The following is a 21,579-nucleotide window of genomic DNA, read 5'->3' as shown; positions in this document are numbered from 1 at the left end:
TTCAATGGGACCTGAGCAGTCCAAGTCAGTGGGATTGGAGACATCTCCCGCCGTAAAGCAGCTGCAAATTTAACACAGTGCTGGCTGATAGACTACGTGGGGACTTATGTACTACTGTAGGTGGGGTCTGTCTTCCTGCTTTCTTGTAGCTCCCATACGCAGTAGTATAACTTCTACCGATAGTCAGTATTTTTTCAGTGGTATTTGAGCAGTCCGAGTGAGTGGGATTTTATATAGCTCGTACAGGAAAGCAGCTGCAAATGTGACACAGTACTGGCTAATAGACTACATGGGGACCTACTTACTACTTTAGGTGGGGTCTGCCTTCCTGCTTTCTTGTAGCTCCCACACGCAGTGGTATAACTAAAGTGACAGGATATATTTTTTTCAATAGGAGCTGAGCAGTCCGAGTGAGTGGGATTGGAGATAGCTCCCACAGGAAAGCAGCTACAAATGTGACACGGTGCTCGCTGATAGACTACATGGGGACCTACTTAAAACTGTAGCTGGGGTCTGTCTTCCTGTTTTCCTGTACCTCCCATACTCAATGGTATAACTTCTACCAAGAGTCTGTATTTTTTCAATGGGCGTTGAGCAGTCCAAGTGACTGGGATTGGAGACAGCTCCCAAAGGAAAGAAGGTGGAAATGTGACACGATGATGGCTAATAGACTACATGGGGACCTTCTTAACACTGTTATTAGGTTCTGCCTTCCTGCTTTCTTGTAATTCTCATAAGCATTGGTATAACTTAACCGACATCATATATTTTTTAAATGGGAGCTGAGCAGTCCAAGTGAGTGGGATTGGAGATAGCTCCGAGAGTAAAGCAGCTGCAAATGTAACACAGTGCTGGCTGATAGACTACATGGAGCCCTACTTACTACTGTAAATGGGGTCTGCCTTCCAGCTTTATTGTAGCTCCCATACGCAGTGGTATAAAGTAACTGACAGCAAATATTTTTTCAATGGGAGCTGAGCAATTCAAATGAGTGGGATTGGAGATAGCTCCCAAAGGAAAGCAGATGCAAAGGTGCCATGGTGACGACTTAGATACTACATGGGGACCTACTTAACAGTGTAGGTGACGTCTGCCTTCCTGCTTTCTTGTAGCCATCTTACGCAGTGGTATAACTTCTACCGACAGTCTCTGTTTTCAAAGGGAGCTGACCAGGCCAAGAGCGTGCAATTGGAGATAGCTCCCAGAAGAAAGCAGCTGAAAATGTGACACAGTGCTGGCTGATATACTACACTGGGACCTACTTACTACTGTAGGTGGGGTCTACCTTCCTGCTTTCTTTTAGCTCCCATAGGCAGTAGTATAACTTCTACCGCCAGCATGTATTTTTCCAATGGGATCAAAGCAGTCCAAATGAGTGGGATTGGAGATAGCTTCCACAGGAAAGAAGCTGAAAATGTCAAAAAAAAAAAGGCTGATAGACTAAATTGGGACCTACTTACTTCTGTAGGTGGGGTCTTCCTTACTGCTTTCTTGTAGCTCCCATACGCAGTGGTATAACTTGTACGGACAGTCTGTATTTTCATTCGGATGTGAACAGGACAAGAGCGTGGGATTGTAGATAGCTCCCACAGGAAAGCAGATGCAAATGTGAAACAGTGCTGCCCGATAGACTACATGGGGACCTACTTACTACTGTAGGTGGGGTCTGCCTTCCTCATTACCTGTAGCTCCCATAAGCAGTGGTATAACTTCTACCGACAGCATATATTTTTTTCAATGGGAGTTGAGCAGTCCAAGTGACTGGGATTGGAGAAATCGCCCACAGGAAAGCAGCTGTAGATGTGACACAGTGCTGGCTGATAGACTACATGGGGACCTTCTTACTACTGTAGGTTGGGTCTGCCTTACTTCTTTCTTGTAGCTCCCATACACAGTGGTATAACTTCTACTGACAGTCTGTATTTTTTTCAATGGGAGCTGAGCAGTCGAAGTGAGTGGGATTGGAGATAGCTTTCACAGGAAAGCAGCTGAAAATGTGACACAGTGCTGGCTGATACACTACATGGGGATCTACTTACTAGTGTAGGTGGGGTCTGCCATCCTGCTTTCTTGCAGCTCGCATGCACAGTGGTATAACTTCTATCGACAGTCTATATTTTTTCAATGGAAGTTGAGCAGTCCAAGTAAGTGGGATTGGATATAGCTCCCACAGGAAAGCAGCTCCAAATGTGACACTGCTGCCTGATAGACTACATGGGGACCTACTTAACACTGTAGTTGCGATCTGCCTTCCTGCTTTCTTATAGTTCCCATACGCACTGTTATAACTTCTACTGACAGTCTGTATTTTTTCAATGGGAGTTTTGCAGTCCAAGTGAGTGTGAGTGGAAAGAGCTCCCTGTCGTGGTTTTGCCCAGCCAGAGCAAAGGGGAAGGAAACCCCGACTCCTCCCCCTCCTCCTCTCGACAGAATGCGGAGGGGATTGGAGAGGGAGAAAAACAAAAGTAAAAGAGCCCGCGTAAGTTGAAATAAGTACAGTTTACTGGGGAAAATTGAAGAGTAACAACTATAATAAAGACAAGGGGATATTAGAAAGAAAACTGATGAGTGATACAGTTGCTCACCACCCGGGACCCGACGTGAGCGACCACTCCGGACCGGTGACCGAGGGTCCGCACCCCCTAAAAGAGCTTATTCCAGGGAATGTTACACTTTGCTGGCTGATAACTTACATGGGGACCTACTTACTACTGTAGGTGGGGTCTGCCCTCTTGCTTTCTTGTAGCTCCCATACGCAGTGGTATAACTTAACTGACAACATATTTTTTTTCAATGGTAGCTGAGCACTCCAAGTGAGTGTTATTGGAGATAGCTCTGACAGGAAAGTAGCTGCAACTGTGACACAGTGCTGGCTGATCGACTACATGGGGATCTACTTACTACTGTAGGTGGGGTGTGCCTTCCTGCTTTCTTCTAGCTCCCATACGCAGTGGTATAACTTCTACCAACAGTCTGTATTTTTTCAATGGGAGTTGAGCAGTCCAAGTGAGTGGGATCGGAGATAGCTCTCAGAGGAAAGCAGCTGCAAATGTGACACAGTGTTGGCTGATAGACTACATGGGGGTCTACTTACTACTGTATGTGGGGTCTGCCTTCCTACTTTCTTGTAGCTCCCATACGCAGTGGTAGAACTTAACCGGCAGCAAATATCTTTTTTCAATGGGAGTTGAGCAGTCCAAGTGAGTGTTATTGGAGATAACGCCCACAGGAAAGCAGCTGCAAATGACACAGAGTGCTGGCTGATAGACTGCATCGGAGTCTACTTACTACTGTACATGGGGTCTGCCTTACAGCATTTTTGTGACTTCCATGCACAGTGGTATAATTTAACCGACAGCATATATTTTTTCAATGGGACCTGACAAGTACAAGTGAGTGTTATTGGAGATAGCTCCTACAGCAAAGCAGATGCAAACGTAACACAGTGCTGGCTGATAGACTACATGGGGACCTACTGATTACTGTAGGTGAGGTCTGCCTTCCTGCTTTCTTGTAGCTCCCATACGCAGTGATATAACTTCTACCGACAGCATATATTTTTTCAATGGGAGTTGAGCAGTCTAAGTGAGTGGGATCGGAGATAGCTCTCACAGGAGAGCAGCTGCAAATGTGACACAGTGTTGGCTGATAGACTACATGGGGGTCTACTTACTACTGTATGTGGGGTCTGCCTTCCTACTTTCTTGTAGCTCCCATACGCAGTGGTAGAACTTAACCGACAGCAAATATCTTTTTTCAATGGGAGTTGAGCAGTCCAAGTGAGTGTTATTGGAGATAACGCCCACAGGAAAGCAGCTGCAAATGACACACAGTGCTGGCTGATAGACTACATGAGGACCTACTTGCTAGTGTAGGTGGGGTCTCCCTTTTTGCTTTCTTGTAGCTCCCATTCGCAGTGTTATAACCTCTACTGAGTCTGTATTTTTTCAATGGGACCTGAGCAGTACAAGTGAGTGTTATTGGAGATAGCTCCCTGTAGTGGGTCTGGGATGGTAGTGATTTTCCACAGCAGCTCCTGCAGTGCTGTGCTTACTGTTGATATCAATATTATGACTACCGCTTGCACAGCATCAGGGCTGTCCCTCCAGCATTCCTTCTCCCACCTTCACCAAGAGCTGTGGATGGGCATGATCTTGGGAGGGACTATGGCCAGGACAGCTGACCCAGGTTGACCAAGGAGATATTCCATACCATATGACGTCAGCTCGGTAATATAAACTGGGGGAGAGGAGCAGGAAGGGGAGGAGAGATTCATTTCTGGCCTTCCAAAAGCAACCGCTACGGATGCTGGAGTCCTGCTTCTCGGGAGGTGGTCGGAAATCGCTGCTGATGGGAAGTAGAGAGTAACAGTTTTATATGCTTTTGCTTTGCTTCCCGTGCGTGCGGCTTTGCTGCTTATTTGTTAAACTGCTTTTATCTCAACCCATGAGACTCCCATCTTATTTTCTTCCCTTCCCTGGCTTTCTGAGGAGGTGGAAGATAGAGTGGTGTGGTGGGCACCTGGCATCCAGCCAGGCTCAAACTACCACAGCCCTTTTGGCGCCCAACGTGGGGCGAGATAATAGCAGTTTTACATTAACTGCATTGCAATTACAGTAAGCCAATGAGTGCAAAGTTCCTGTGCTGGTCACAGAGACTTGCTGTTATGCAGCTTATCTTACACTTTCTAATGTTTGGGAACATGATGCTACTAACATTGGCTCTGTGCTGTGCTTTAACCTTAATAGCTTTTCTAAGCTGCCTATATGATTTTGTGAAAAGGATGAAAGGGCCTGGGAACATGATGGCCCAAATAATAATAGCAAGTCTCATTCTGTTACTGATGGATTTACTGTGCTGTGGGAGCTATCTTGTGGAAGCCATGGGGCAAAGCACCTCTTTCCCCTCAGCTCGGACTGATCTAGACAATTTTGTTATACAGACTTCCCAGGTCCTTAGTCACCCTTATATGAGAGTTTTAATATTACTAATTAACATGGTTGGTATATGACATATTTTGTGGATTCTGGAATCATCTGGGTATCAGAGAGGACAAATTTGGGATGGAAACATGTTAAAATGTCCCCTGAAGCGGCCAGTCCCTGGCTGGCAGGGTGTGTGGATGAATTTGGGCAAATTCTTAGGACGGTTATCACCTCCTGTAACCTGGGATTTTACATCTGAACAGATAAAAAATCCTGCTTTACTGTCACGTCACCTGATAGAAGGGTGTCTTACCTACCCTAATGAGGCCCATCAGGTTCAGGCACTATACTGGGGCCTAGCCTCTGCCTACCGAGCTGCATTCCAGTCCTCTCAGAGAACTATGATTGAAGTGGAAACTCAAACGGTACCTGAGACCAACATGGTTGAGTCAGTCGCGGTCCAGTCCTGTCAGAGAACTATGACCGAGGTGGAAATTCAAACTATACCTGAGACTATCATGGTTGAGTCAGGGAATCAAACAACAACCACAGTGGTTGCCCCAGTAGTGAAAAAGAAGCAGTGGATAAGGAGGTCAAGTCCATATCATCGATTAGTAAGGGCAGAAGAGGAGGAAGAGGAAAGGCTAGAAGAAGAAATTGGTCCTTCGGTAAGGAGATCAGGAGAAGGAGTGAAAGAAATCGAAAAGGAAATGGAAACTACTCGGTCCCTCACCTCAATAGAACTTAGAGATATGCGAAAAGATTACAGTCGCCAGCCAGGTGAGTGGATTGGTGCCTGGCTGCTCCGATGTTGCTGGGGGTGACAGTCAGCAATTGGAAGGCAGAAAAGCCCAACAGCTAGGATCTCTTGCTAGGGACCGGGGAATTGATAGAGGCATTGGAAAGAAGACCTCAATTTGTAGTCTCTGGAAACGGCTCCTCTCAAGTGTAAGGGCAAGATACCCATTCAAGGAAGACCTTGTAAGTGTCCGAGGAAAGTGGACTAGAGCTGATGAAGGCATCCAATATCTAAGGGAATTAGCTGTGTTGGAAGTCATCTATGGTGATCTAGATAATGCCGAGGCCTCCACAGATCCAGACGATGTCCAGTGTACACGTGCCATGTTGAGAAAAGTGATTCAGAGTGCCCCAGCTACATATTCGAATATCTTGGCAATGGTGTATCATCCAGACATGGATATACCAACAGTGGAGAGGGTATCTTCTTGGTTACAGAACTATGAAGAGAGCCTCTGCACCTCCTCATCAGTGTGGGATGATGGTCTGACTGTCAGAACTGCCTCAAGAATTCGGTCATCCACTGTCCCGACCAGGGGAAAAGGAAGTCCCAGATGCAGGAGTACACCTCGAAATGAACTCTGGCTCTTTTTACGTGGCCAAGGAGAGGATATGAGGAAGTGGGATGGTGAACCCACTTTTAAGCTGGAAGCGCATGTACGTGAACTAAGGGGGAAGACAGCTGTTAGAAAAGGACCACCCAAGAGGGCTGTCAGCATAGTAACTGACAAAACAAAAGAGGACAATTAACAATCTCCAAGACATAGAAGAACTGAAACTAATTCCTTCGATGCGAATGAGGAGACTTCAGGTCTAAAATTGCAAGGATCAGATAGCGAATACTCTGATGAAGAACAGAAATAGAGGGTCCCAGCCTCCAGCCAGGAGGAGGAAAGGGATGACCGAATCTACTGGACTGTGTGGGTTCGATGGCCTGGCACATCAAACCCACAAAAGTATAAAGCCTTAGTAGACACAGGGGCACAGTGTACATTGATGCCATCAAGGTATAGAGGCACAGATTCTGTCTGGATCTCTGGAGTGACAGGGGGATGTGAAGAATTATCTGTATTAGAGGCTGAAGTGAGCTTAACAGGGGACAAATGGGAAAGACACCCCATTGTGACTGGTCCAGAGGCCCCTTGTATTCTTGGCATAGATTACCTCAGGAGAGGGTACTTCAAAGACCCCAAGGGGTATCGATGGGCTTTTGGTATAGCCACTGTAGATGCAGAGAAAATCAAACAACTCTCTAATTTACCTGGCCTCTCAGAAGACCCTTTTGTTGTGGGATTGCTGCAAGTTCAAGAGCAACAGGTACCAATTGCTACCAGGACGGTGCACCGGAGGCAATATCGCACAAACCGAGATTCCCTGACTCCCATCCGTGAGTTGATTCATCAACTGGAGGCTCAAGGAGTAATTAGCAAAACTCATTCCCCATTTAATAGTCCCATATGGCCTGTGAAAAAATCTGATGGAGGGTGGAGGTTAACAGTAGACTATCGTGGCCTGAACGAAGTGACACCACCACTGAGTGCTGCTGTACCAGACATATTAGAGCTCCAGTATGAATTGGAGGCAAAAGCAGCCAAGTGGTATGCTACGATTGACATCGCTAATGCATTTTTCTCAATTCCATTGGCAGCAGAGTGCAGGCCACAATTTGCCTTCACATGGAGAGGTGTCCAATATACCTGGAATCGATTGCCCCAGGGGTGGAAACATAGTCCTACTATTTGTCATGGTCTAATCCAAACTGTGCTGGAAATGGATGAAGCCCCTGAACATTTACAGTACATTGATGACATAATTGTATGGGGCAACAAGGCAGAAGAAGTGTTTGAGAAAGGGAAAAGAATAATACAGATTCTCCTAAAAGCTGGTTTTGCTGTAAAAAGAAAGAAAGTAAAGGGACCTGCACAAGAGATACATTTTTTGGGCATAAAATGGCAAGATGGGCGTCGGCATGTGCCTGTGGATGTTGTGAACAAAATAGCGACTATGTCTCAACCAACTAATAAGAAACAAACACAAGCTTTCCTGGGCCTTGTGGGATTCTGGAGGATGCATATCCCAGGTTATAGTCAGCTTGTGAGCCCTCTCTTTAGTGTAACCAGAAAGAAGAACTGTTTTGAGTGGGGCCTTGAGCAACAACAAGCTTTTCAACAAATTAAACAGGAAATAGCTCGTGCAGTCACCCTTGGGCCCATCCGTACAGGATCAGATGTGCAGAATATCCTCTACACTGCCGCTGGAGAGCATGGTCTCACCTGGAGCCTCTGGCAGAAAACATCTGGAGAAACCCGAGGTCGACCATTAGGATTTTGGAGCCGAGGATATCGAGGATCGGAAGCCCACTACACCCCAACTGAAAAAGAAATACTAGAAGCATATGAGGGACTTCAGGTTGCTTCAGAAGTCATTGGCACAGAAGCTCATCTCCTCTTGGCACCACGTCTGCCTGTGTTACACTGGATGTTCAAAGGGAAAACCCCTTCTATACATCATGCAATCAGCGCTACATGGAGTAAGTGGATGGCGTTGATTACACAACAATCTCGGCTAGGGAAATCTAATCATCCAGGAATCCTGGAAGAAATCATGGACTGGCCAGAAGGCAGAGATTTTGGAGCATTGCCTGAGGAAGTAGCTGGTGCCCAAGAGGCACCACCATATAATGAACTATCAGAAGATGAGAGGCATTATGCTTTGTTTACTGATGGATCCTGCCGCGTGGTAGGAAATCATCATAAGTGGAAAGCTGCTGTGTGGAGTCCCACACGACGAGTTGTTGAGGCCACTGAAGGAGAAGGTGAGTCGAGTCAGTTTGCTGAAGTGAAAGCCATCCAACTAGCTCTAAAGATTGCAGAACGAGAGAAGTGGCCAGTACTCTATCTTTATACTGACTCCCGGATGGTAGCTAATGCTCTATGGGGATGGCTACAGCAATGGAAGAAGACCAACTGGCAGCGCAAGGGTAAACCCATCTGGGCTGCTGCATTATGGCAAGACATTGCTGCTCGGGTGGAAAATATGACTCTGAAGGTACGTCATGTAGATGCTCACGTGCCAAAAAGCCGTGCCAATGAAGAACAGTGGAACAACCAACAGGTAGATAAAGCTGCCAAAATTGAAGTAGCTCAGGTAGACCTAGACTGGGAGCGTAAAGGTGAGCTATTTATAGCTCGATGGGCCCATGAAACATCAGGACATCTGGGAAGAGATGCAACATATAGACGGGCTCGTGATCGAGAAGTGGACTTGACCATGGAAGCCATTACACAGGTCACCCACGAATGTGAAACGTGTGCCGCAATCAAGCGAGCCACACGAATCAAGTCTCCCTGGAACGGAGGCCGATGGTTGGGTTTTCAATATGGTGAGGCCTGGCAAATTGACTATGTTGGACCGCTACCACAAACACATCAAGGGAAGCGTTCTATACTCACCATGGTGGAAGCAACTACCAGTTGGTTGGAAACATACCCTGTAAACCATGCCACGGCCCGAAATACTGTCTTGGGTCTTGAAAGGCAAGTTTGGTGGCTACACGGCACTCCAGAAAGAATTGAATCAGATAATGGAACTCATTTTCAAAATAATCTCATAAACTCCTGGGCAAAGAAACATGGCATTGAGTGGATATACCACATCCCCTATCACCCACAAGCCTCTGGAAAGATTGAGAGATATAACGGACTGCTAAAGACCATGTTGAGAGCACTGGGCAATGGGGCATGGAAGCAGTGGGATAAAAATTTAGCAGAAGCCACTTGGCTGGTTAACAGCAGAGGTTCAACTAACAGTCCTGGTCCTGCCTAAAGAAAACCACCATATACTGTGGGAGGAGATAAGGTCCCTGTAGTGCACCCAGGGAAATGGCTGGGGAAGGCAGTATGGGTTGCACCTCCCATGGGAAAAGGCAAACCCATTCGTGGGATGGTCTTTGCTCAGGGGCCTGGGTGTACATGGTGGGTGATGAGAAAGGATGGGGAAACTCGATGTGTACCTCAAGGAGACTTAACCTTGGGGGAAAAATAACCTGTTATGTGAGTTATCTGTTGTAGATAAACTTTGCAAAAAAAACCGAAAAAGTGGACAAACCAAGCCGGTGCTGATGCCCAACACTGAACATACTGTTTCCCCTGACCTGGATATCCATCTTGATGGATGAGACAGAAGTTATGGCCTGCTCCAGTGAACATCTACAGAGAATGAAAGATATAAGAATGTTGTTTGTTTGTTTGATGCAAGATGCAAGAGAGAATACAAGAATGATGTATGTCTGTTGAAGAGTGAGGGTACTGGTTAATGAGAGTATATAAGAATGTATATGGGTTGTTAAAATGGTTTGTCTGAGCATGACAGAAATGGTATGGAATAAGGGGTGGAGACTGTAGTGGGTCTAGGATGGTAGTGATTTTCCACAGCAGCTCCTGCAGTGCTGTGCTTACTGTTGATATCAATATTATGACTACCGCTTGCACAGCATCAGGGCTGTCCCTCCAGCATTCCTTCCCCCACCTTCACCAATAGCTGTGGATGGGCATGATCTTGGGAGGGACTATGGCCAGGACAGCTGACCCAGGCTGACCAAGGAGATATTCCATACCATATGACGTCAGCTCAGTAATATAAACTGGGGGAGAGGAGCAGGAAGGGGAGGCGAGATTCATTTCTGGCCTTCCAAAAGCAACCGCTACCCGTCCTGAAGCCCTGCTTCTCAGGAGGTGGCCGAACATCACTGCTGATGGGAAGTAGAGAGTAACAATTTTATCTGCTTTTGCTTTGCTTCCTGCACGCGTGGCTTTACTGCTTCTTTATTAAACTGCTTTTATCTCAACCCACAAGACTCCCATCTTATTTCCTCCCCTTCCCTGGCTTGCTGAGGAGGTGGGGGATAAAGCTGTGTGGTGGGTACCTGGCATCAAACCAGGCTCAAACTACCACACTCCCAGAGGAAAGCAGCTGCAAATGTGACACAGTGCTGGCTGATAGAATACATGGGGGCCTACTTACTACCTCAGGTTGGGTCTGCCTTCCAGCTTTTTTGTAGCTCCTATACGCAGTGGTATAACTTCTACCGACAGTCTGTATTTTTTCAATGGGCGTTGAGAAGTACAAGTGAGTGGGATTTCAGACAGCTCCCAAAGGAAAGCAGCTGCAAATGTGACACAGTGCTGGCTGATAGACTACATGGGGACCTACTTACTACTGTAGGTGGGTCCTGCCTTCCAGCTTTTTTTTACCTCCCATTCAGTGGTATAAATTAAGCGACAGCATATATTTTTTGTCAATGGGAGTTGAACAGTCCAAGTGAGTGGGATTGGAGATAGCTCCCACAAAAAAGCAGTTTCAAATGTGACACAGTGCTGCCTGAAAGACTAACGGGGAAGCCTACTTAACACTGTAGTTGGGGTCTGCCTTCCTGTTTTCTTGTACCTCCCATACACAGTGGCATAATTTCGACTGATAGAATGTATTTTTAAATGGAGCTGGCGAGGCCAAGAGCGTGGGATTGGAGATAGGTCCCACAGGAAAACAGCTGCTAATGTGAAACAGTGTTGACTGATAGACTAAATGGAGGTCTACTTACTACTGTAGGTGGGATCTTCCTTCCAGCTTTTTTGTCGGTCCCATACGCAGTGGTATAACTTAAGCGACAGCATATATTTTCTCAATGGGATCTGAGCAGTACAAGTGAGTGTTATTGGAGATAGCTCTCACAGGAAAGCAGCTGCACATGTCACAGTGCTGGCTGATAGATTACATGGGGTTCTACTTACTACTTTAGGTGCGATCTGCCTTCCTGCTTTCTTGTAGTTCCCATACGCAGTGGTATAACTTCTACCGAGAGTGTGTATTTTTTCAATGGGAGTTGAGCAGTCCAGGTGAGTGGGATTGGACATAGCTCCCACAGGAAAGGAGGTTCAAATGTGATACAGTGCTGGCTGATAGACTACATGGGGCCCTACTTACTACTGTATGTGGGGTCTGCCTTCATGCTTTCTTGTAGCTCCTATAGGCAGTGGTATAACTTCTACCTACAGCATGTATTTTTTGAATGGAAACTGTGCATACCAAGTGAGTGAGATTAGAGATAGCTCCCAAAGGAAAGCACGTGCAAATGTGACACAGTGCTGGATGACAGACTATGTGGGAATCTCCTTAACACTGTAGTTGGGGTCTGCCTTCTTGCTTTCTTTTAGCTCTCATACGCAGTGGTGTAACTTAACCGACAGCATATATTTTTTCAATGGAACCTGAGCAGTACGAATGAGGGGGATTGGAGATACCTTTCACAGGAAAGCAGCTTCAAATTTTACACACTGGTGGCTGATAGACTACATGGGGACCTATTTACTACTGTAGGTGAGATCTGCCTTCCTGCTTTCTTGTAGCTCCCATATACAGTGATATAACTTAACTGACAGCAAATATTTTTTCAATTGGAGTTGAGCAATCCATGTGACTGGGATTGGAGATAACGTCCACATGAAAGCAGGTGCAAATGTGACACAGTGCTGGCTGATAGACTACATGGGGACCTACTTACTACTGTAGGTTGGGTCTGCCTTCCTGCTTTCTTTTAGCTCCCATATGCAGTGGTATATCTTAACGGAAAGCATGTATTTTTTCAATGGGAGGTGAGCAGTCCAAGTGAGTGGGATTGGAGATAGCTCCCAAAAGAAAGCAGGTAGAAATGTGACACAGTGCTGGCTGATAGACTACATGGGGACCTCCTTACTACTGTACTTGTGTGGAGAAAAAAATGAGGGAGCATGGACATGGTTCCCGGGATATAATGTTAGGCATGTTGGGGCAAGGCAGCCTGAGCTCTAGTTATATGCGTTTAATGAACAATGAAGACCAGTGTTAGAGTCATGTTTAAAGCAGTTGCTGTCATGTAGACAGCAGGCCGCTTTCTGTTCCCTCAAGGTCGGACTGTTTTTGGCTAAAAGTGGTAAATAACTTTGGGGAAAAACAAGATTGGAAAAAGTGAGGGAGCTTGCTTATGGCACAAATCGAAATAGGATGAACAAGAAAATGTAATCTATTAGCTGCTGTTGCTGAGCTAGCTTTGAAGCTGCTGTGTGTATATGTTAGAGCCTGCTCTCAATAAAGAAGAAGATTTCTGCTATCACTGACATTGAGTGGGACAGATTTCTTTCCACCCAGCTTAGAACTGGACCCTGGGTTGATCGCCGCATGAAGTAGGCTTAGAGCTGGTTTTTCCGGCTTCAAGCCTGGGTTTCAGACTTCGAGTCTGTTTTTTATGCCAAGAGCCGAAAACTTCGCGGCATAGGTGGGCTGCGCCTTCCTGCGTTATTGTAGCTCCCATACGCAGTGCAATAACTTAACGGAAAGCATGTATTTTTTCAAAGAGAATTGAACAGTCCAAGAGACTAGGATTGGAGATAGCTCCCAAAGGAAAGCACGTGCAAATGTGACACAGTGCTGGATGATCGACTGTATGGGGACCTCCTTAACACTGTAGTTGGGGTCTACCTTCTTGCTTTCTTGTAGCTCCCATATGCAGTACTATAACTTAACCGGCAGTTTTTATTTTTTCATTGCTACTTGAGTGGTACGAGTGTTATTGGAGATAGCTATCACAGGAAAGCCGGTGCAAATGTGAAAAAGTTCACAGGCCAATTTAAATGACTCACAGATCAAATTTATTACGCAAGTGGCAAATAAGCAAAGCAGCGCTGGGCGGCCGGGAGACCCTGCTCCACCAACGGCGCGCAATCCTGCCCCCCTCCCGTGTCAGAATCGTTTTATACAGTCCTTATCGGTCAAGTGCATCGCTCCCTGGTGTACTCTGCGCATGTGCCCGTCTTGTTACCATGGGGTCTTCTTCTTCCTCCTGGTGGTCATAGGGTGGTGACTGGGATGAAGTCAGTAGTCTTCCTCTAGTGACCCGCTCATGAACTCATCTCTTGGCTCTTATCAGCTCATGCGCAACCTATTGTATCTGCTATAAGCACCTTAGCCAACTGCACCTGTGCAAATTGTAGAGACGTTACGGTAAAAATTTTAAAAGACTTTTACAATGACTTTAAATGGTTAGTTGCACAACTATTCTTTCATGATTTGATTAACGAACATGACCTATTCCACTACAGACTTGACAAAGTGCTCACAGGAAAGCAGATGCAAATGTGACACAGTGCTGGTTGATAGACTACATGGGGACCTACTTAACACTGTAGTTGGGGTCTGCCTTCCAGCTTTTTTGCAGCTCCTATACGCAGTGCTATAACTTCTACCGACAGCATATATTTTTTCAATGGGAACTGAGCAGTAAGAGTGAGTGTTATTGCAGATAGCTCCCACAGGAAAGCAGCTTCAAGAATGGCACAGTGCTGGCTGAGAGACTACATGGAGGCCTACTTCATACTGTAGTTGGGGTATGCCTTCCTGCTTTCTTGTACCTCCCATATGCAGTGGTATAACTTAACCGACAGCACATATTTTTCCAATGGCAGTTGGGCAGTCCAAGTGAGTTGGATTGGAGATACCGCCCACTAGAAAGCAACTGAAAATGTGACACAGTACTGGCTGATAGACTACATGAGGACCTACTTGGAACTGTACGTTGGGTCTGCCTTCCTGTTTTTTTGTAGCTCCCATACGAAGTGGTATACCTAAAGCTACTGACGGTGTATTTTTTCAATGGGAGTTGAGTAGTCCAAGTAAGTGGGATTAGAAATAGCTCACACAGGAAAAAAACTGCAAATGTGACACAGTGCTGACTAATAGACTACATGGGGACCTACTTACTTCTGTAGGTAGGGTCTGCCTTCCAGCTTTTACGTAGCTGCCATACGCAGTGGTATAACTTAAGTGACAGCATATATTTTTTTCAAAGGGAGTTGAGCAGTCCAAGTGATTGGGATTGGAGATAGCTCCCACAGGAAAGCAGGTGAAAATGTGACACCCTGCTGGCTGATAAACTACATGGGGACCTACTTCACACTGTAGTTGGGGTCTGCCTTCCAGTTTTTTTGTTACTCCCATAAGCAGTGGTGTAAATTCTACCGCCAGCATGTATTTTTCCAATTGGATCAAAGCAGTCCAAGTGAGTGAGATTGCAGATAGTTCCCACAAGAAAGAAGGTGCAAATGTGACACAGTGCTGGCTGACAGATTACATGGGGACCTACTTAGTACTGTAGATGGGGTCTTCCTTCCCTCTTTCTTATAGTTCATATACGCAGTGGTATAATATAACCGACAGAATGTATTTTTAAAGGCAGCTGACGAGACCAAGAGCGTGAAAATGGAGATAGCTCCACCAGGAAAGCATCTGCAAATGTGACACAGTGCTGGCTGATAGATTACATGGGGACCTACTTACTACTGTAGATGGGGTCTGCATTCCTGCTTTCTTGTAGCTCCCATATGCAGTGATATAACTTCTACAGACAGTCTGTATTTTTTCAATGGGAGTTGAGCAGTCCTATTGAGTGAGATTGGAGATAGCTCCCACAGGAAAGAAGCTGCAAATGTGACACAGTGCTGGCTGACAGACTACTTTGGCACCTACTTAACACTGTAATTGGTGTCTGCCTTCAGGCTTTCTTTTAGCTCCCATATGCAGTGGTATAACTTATACAGACAAAATGTATATTTAAAGGGAGCTGACGAAGCCAAGAGCGTAGGATTGGAGGTAACTCCCACAGGAAAGCAGCTGAAAATGTGACACAGTGCTGGCTGATAGACTACATGGGGACCTACTTAAAACTGTAGGTTAGGTTTGCCTTCTTGCTTTCTTGTAGCTCCCATATGCAGTGGTATATATAACTTAACCGTCTACAAATATTTTTTCAATGGGCATTGAGCAGTCCAAGTGAGTGGGATTGGAGATAACTCCCACAAGAAAGCAGCTGCAAATGTGACACAGTGCTGACTGACAGACTACATGGGGACCTACTTACTACTGTAAGTGCGGTGTGCCTATCTTCTTTCTTGTAGCTCCCATACGCAGTGGTATAACTTATACGGACAGAATGTATCTTTAAAGGGAGCTGACGAGTCCAAACGCTTGTTATTGGAGATAAGTCCCACAAGAAAGCAGCTGCAAATGTGACACAGTGCTGGCTGATAGACTACATGGGGAGCTACTTACTTCTTTAGGTGGGATCTGCCTTCCTGCTTTCTTGTAACTCTCATACACAGTGATATAACTTAACCAACAGAATGTATTTTTAAAGAGAGTTGACGAGGCCAAGAGCGTGGGATTAACGTTATGCCCAACAGGAAAGCAGCTGGGAATGTGACATAGTGCTGGTTGATCGACTACATGGGGACCTAGTTATTACTGTGGGTGGGGTCTTCCTTCCTGCTTTCTTGTAGCTCCCATACAGAGTGGTATAACTTCTACCTACAGTCTGTATTTTTAATGGGAGTTGAGCAGTCTAAGTGAGTGGGATTGGAGTGGGATCGAAACCTACTTAACACTGTATTTTGGGTCTACTTTCCTGTTTTCTTGTACCTTCCATACGCAGTGGTATAACTTATACCGACAGAATGTATTTTTATAGGGAGCTGACGAGGCCGAGAGCGTAAGATTGGAGATAACTCCCACAGGAAAGCAGCTGGAAATGTGACACAGTGCTGGCTCATAGACTACATGGGAACCTACTTACTACTGTAGGTGAGGTCTGCCTTCCTGCTTTCTTGTAGCTCCCATACGCCGTGGTATAACTTCTACCGAATTGGGGAGTTTTTTGGACACTTGACTAGAGGAATGAGGACATGATAGAATAGAGGCAGTAAGCATTAACCGATAAGATATTGGACTCTTGCTCAAGAACGTGAGGGCAAGAGAGTTGTATGATAACTGGATGAGAAAGCAGGAGCTTAGTTTGGGTTAAGCAGCCACAAGTTAATGGAGTATTTTGAAGCAAGGGTGAGGTTTGCACCTAACTGGGAACCAATGATGAACTTAGCTTTTGCAACATGTATGAGCCTGATTATTGTATCTATAAAAGAGATGTATCTTTGCAAATAAAGTTGAGACTTTTTGCACTACAGAGTGGGCTTGTCTCCTGTCATCTTCAGGAAATGGTGACCCCGACGCGATACGCAAAGAATGTGATATACTGACTGGGCGCCACGGTGGAGCGACGAAGGGTCCTATGCAGCGAGGATGGAAATAAGCGTGAAAATTGAGAACACGCCGCGCCCTGGGTGACCGTATAGAGGAGCACGGCTGATACGTGCCACCGGACCTTTAACGGTTGCAACAGCACGCTGACAAATAGGTATGGAAAGGCAAGCGGCATATAATTTATTTACTGCATTCTTGCAGAAGTGGCAGATAAAGGGTATAGATCTGCAAAAAGACCTACTAGGTTTGTGAGCTTATGGGTATGCTAAAGGAGTGTTTCAGAATCCACATACAGTGCATGAATTGAGCGAATGGCGTAAATTTGGGGATTTGCTGTGGGAGACTACCCTGGAGGATGATAAGATAGCTAAAAACTTAGGGAAGCTTTGGAGGATAGTGCACAATGAGTTGCTGCAACATTAGGCAGAAAAGAAGGCTGCTGAGCACGCATCAGCACCACAGAATAAGAATAAAAATGATGAGCGTGACTGGTTCCAATCCACCCCACTGGCTCCTACCGTCTCAAAAGTAATGCTCCCCCCGCCCGCGTGTAGAAGCGTCGGGAAAGGCACCGACAGTAGTGCTGAGAGAGGTGTCTGGAGAGGTGTCGGGAGCAGTGCCGGGAGACGCGCGGAGAGTAGCACCGGGAGCCGCACCGAGAGTAGTGTCGGGAGCGGCGCTGAGGCGGATGATACTGAGTAAAGAGAAAAATCAGCCAGCCTACGTTCCGACAAAGTTGGCGCCTGACGGAAATGGAGGAGGGAAAAAGGGGAAAAGTCAGCCGCCTTGTTGGCCACTGAAGATGAGCGATCTACGTGAAGGAGTGGCAGAAATGAGAGCTAGAAGACGGAGTCTGGTGAGGAGACGGGGGGTGGTGCGGCTACGCGGAGTGAAGAAAAAACTTCTTCTCTACACAAGAGTTTTTACAAAGTCAGAGAGGCGAAGGGGCTTCGGAGCAGAGCCCCCGCGGGAGAGCTGCTTCCCATTCGAGCCCAGTCCGCCGAGTTACCCCTGGGACGACTTGCAGGGGAATGCGAAGTGGGCGGATTCAGGTGGGGGTGCAGCGCAGGATGATCAGAGGAGAGTGGGGGAGCGTGACCCCATGTTAGACTGGGCACCATCGGGCACGAGAGGGAAGAAAAAGAAAACACGGAAGAGAGTAATACCGACTGCGCCGCCGGCGCCGGGGACGGCACGGAGTGAGACAGACCCCACCGGCCTTTCCATCCTCAGCCGCCGCCGCGCAGCCGCTTCCCGCGCCCGGTCAGTGTCTCCGGCGTGCCCTCCCACACACACCACGTGTTGACACCACGGGCCCCAGCCCTCGTGGACCGCTGCGCTCATCCTTTCCATCCTGAATCCATTGCCTCAAAGAGTGTTAAAACTGTTGGTCGTGATGTTATGCATTTTGCTGTAAATGTGATGATGAATAGTGGTTTTCATACAGTGGAAACTTTCTAAGGTGTTTTAGGTGTCAGGAATGGAACTTGGAAGAACAGAACATTTTGACATGGAGAAGCTAAAAGGTGGTTTGTGTTTTAGACTCATTGGTGAAGGAATTTTTTTTGTTTTGATCAGGAGTGAAAACAAATGGATTTTGTCATACTATTGATGCTTCAAATGATTGTGGTAAATGGTTTTAGGCAATTTCAACAACCCAAGCAAAACATGTGGCTTACACTGGCCAAAGCAATCAATGAGTCTACAATATGTTTATCAATGGCCACTCCAGATAATCCTTTTTCTACCTGTTTGGTGGGAGTTCCATTAGATGTGGCACAATGGCCTGTACTAAATGCATTAAAACCAAATCCCTTATTTAAGGGTAATGGCAAAGTTGACAGCTGGGATTTGATCATTTCATGATTGCCAATAATGACAACAGAGCTATGGCTGATAGACTACTTGGGGACCTACTTAGTACTGTAGATGGGATCTCCCTTCCTACTTTGTTTTAGCTCCCATAGGTAGTGGTATAACTTCTACCGCCTGCATGTATTTTTTCCCTGGGCGCTGAGCAGTTCAAGTGAGTGGGATTGGAGATAGCTCCCACAGGAAAGCAGCTGCAAATGTGACACAGTACTGGCTGATAGACTACATGGGGGTGTATTGGAAGAGGTCATGTTCGTTGATCAAATCATGAAAGAATAGTTGTGCACGGAACCATTTAAAGTCATTGTAAAAGTCTTGTAAAAGTTTAACCGTAAATGTGAAAAGGTGTAATTGGCTAAGATGCTTAGAGCAGGTACAATAGGTTGTGCATGAGCTGATAAGAGCCAAGAGAAGAGTTCATGAGCGGGCCACTAGAGGAAGACTTCTGACTTCATCCCAGCGACCACCCTACGAGCAACAGGAGGCACAGGAAGACCCTCTAGTAACAAGACGGACACATGCGCAGAGTACACCAGGGAGCGATGCACCCGACCGATAAGGACTGTATAACAGACTGTGATACGGGGGGGGGGGATGGGGGGGAGCAGAATCTCATGGCCGCCCAGCGCTGTTTTGCTTATTTCCCGCTTGCTTAATAAATTTGATCCGTGAGTCATTTAAATTGACTAGTGAACTTTATCACAGCTACTTATAACAATTTTGTGCCGTGACTCGGATACAGGTAAATTTGGTATTGGATTCCCGGACTAGGGCGGCACCCCATCTGCGGATGGCCCTGGTGTGGGAAATTCCCTTGCCAAGCTCTCTATTCCGAACCCCTTCTAAATTTGGCAAATAAGCAAATAAACCTGCAGTACCCCATAATTTTTGTCCACGAAGACCCGAACAACGTCCCTGGATTGGGTAAGTATTTGCGTGATTCCATTCAGTCACAGTGGGTATCCTGGAGTGTGAGTGACTGAGAGGTCTCAAGGAGACCAAGTGAGTGCGGACCCTCCAGTAGTGCAGTTCCCATTGCCCGCGAGGGCGTGGGTCACGACCGAGGGGAAGGATTGTGAGAACGAGTCAAGGGCACTCTTGAAGATGGGATAGAGGAAGATCAAGCCCTCTGATCCCATGGGTGGCCATAAGGATAGGCTGCCAGGTATTCCCCTAGAAAGTCCTCTGGGGATGATGATAAAATTTTGGAATGATTCCTCCTGTAGAAGACAAAAGAGTAAGCAAAACATGGTACATTACTGTATGGAAGTTTGGGGGGGAAGAGTCATTAGGAAATTCCCATATTATTTGGCCCATATTTGGGTCTTTTGAGGACTGGTTATGAGCGCACCTCAATTTGTGGGTAAATGATAAGACCGTTACCCAAGAGGAAATTGAATATGCAAGTCTCTGGATGCCCCAACCTTCTGAGTGGTATCCTTGTTCGCTCTTAAGGAAAAGAAAGCTAAGAGCCCACCCGAAGAGGAGATTTGGTAGAGGATCCTCTGGGTGTGTCTGAGAGATTAGATCAGTTCTTAGAGCTGAATCTCTATACCTGGATTGAACTATATTATTCACAAAGGAGGAAAGGGAAATGATTCGAAGAGCAGGAATGAGAATCTGGGATCAACAGCACCAGGCAGGACCAGACGCACATGTGAAACGGCCCTTGCAAAGGCCCAATTGGAATAATCAGATGGCGGAGCACAGAGCCCATATGGCAGACCTACGAGCCATCATTGTGCAGGGAATCAGAGAGTCTGTTCCCTGAGGACATAATATTAACAAAGCATTAAAAATTAGAAGATTAGCAAGAAAAAGGGCTAGAAAGGGAAACAAAAGCCTGGGAGACAGGTGCATTCATCAGAAAAAAAAAAAAAAAAAAGAATCAAAGGACAATGGAATGTTTTAAAGGAAGAATAGGGAGAGTCAGGGGCTCTATTTGCTGAGGACCACAAGAGTAATCAAGCCCTTGATAAAACTGAAGTTAGGTCCTCAGCGTCAGGAAGTAGAATTTTTAGTGGACTCTGGGGCTGAGAGATCTACAATCCAGTGATTGCCCCAGGGCTGTAAAATATCTTCAGAGAAGGCGCAAGTAGTAGGGGCAAAAGGGGAACCATTTAAAGTACCTCTTGTGAAGGAGGTACTGATAGAATCTGAAGCAGTAAAAATATGCTGTAGGATCGTTTTTGTTAGTTCCGGAGGCTGATCATAATTTATTAGGGAGAGACTTAATTATAGACTTAGGAAAAACCCTGGGCTGCCGGTAAGGGTAAAGCAGTGACCCTTGTCACAAGAAGGTAGACGAGGATTAATCAGAAATAGAAAGACTAATATCTAAGGGACTACTTGAGCCCTGTATGTCCCCTTACAATACTCCCATATTGCCAGTAAAGAAATCTGATGGGACTTATATATTACTACATGACCTCCGGGAGATAAACAAGAGAACTATTACTAGGTTCCCTGTGGTAGATAACCCGCACACCTTATTGAGTCAGTTGAGTCCAGAGTACCAGTGGTATAGTGTGATAGACCTTAAGGATGCCTTTTGGGCATGTTCCCTGAAAGGAGTGCAGGGATTATTCTGCTTTTGAATGTGAAGATCCTGACACCCATAAAAAACAACAGTTGAGATGGACTCTATTACATCAGGGATTTACAGAGTCTCCCAATCTTTTTGGACAAGCACTAGAACAGATCTTGAGAAATTATGAGTTAGGCAAAGAAGCTATTTTAGTTCAATATGTGGATGATTTATTAGCAGGGAGAGATGAAGAAGCTGTTAGACAGGAAAGTATTAAATTGCTTAATTTCCTGAGTTTACAAGGGTTGAAAGTGTCTAAATCTAAATTACTGTTTC

Source organism: Colius striatus, chromosome W (genome assembly GCF_028858725.1).
Source record: "Colius striatus isolate bColStr4 chromosome W, bColStr4.1.hap1, whole genome shotgun sequence".
NCBI lineage: Eukaryota > Metazoa > Chordata > Aves > Coliiformes > Coliidae > Colius > Colius striatus.
Note: the sequence above shows the minus strand (reverse complement) of the source record.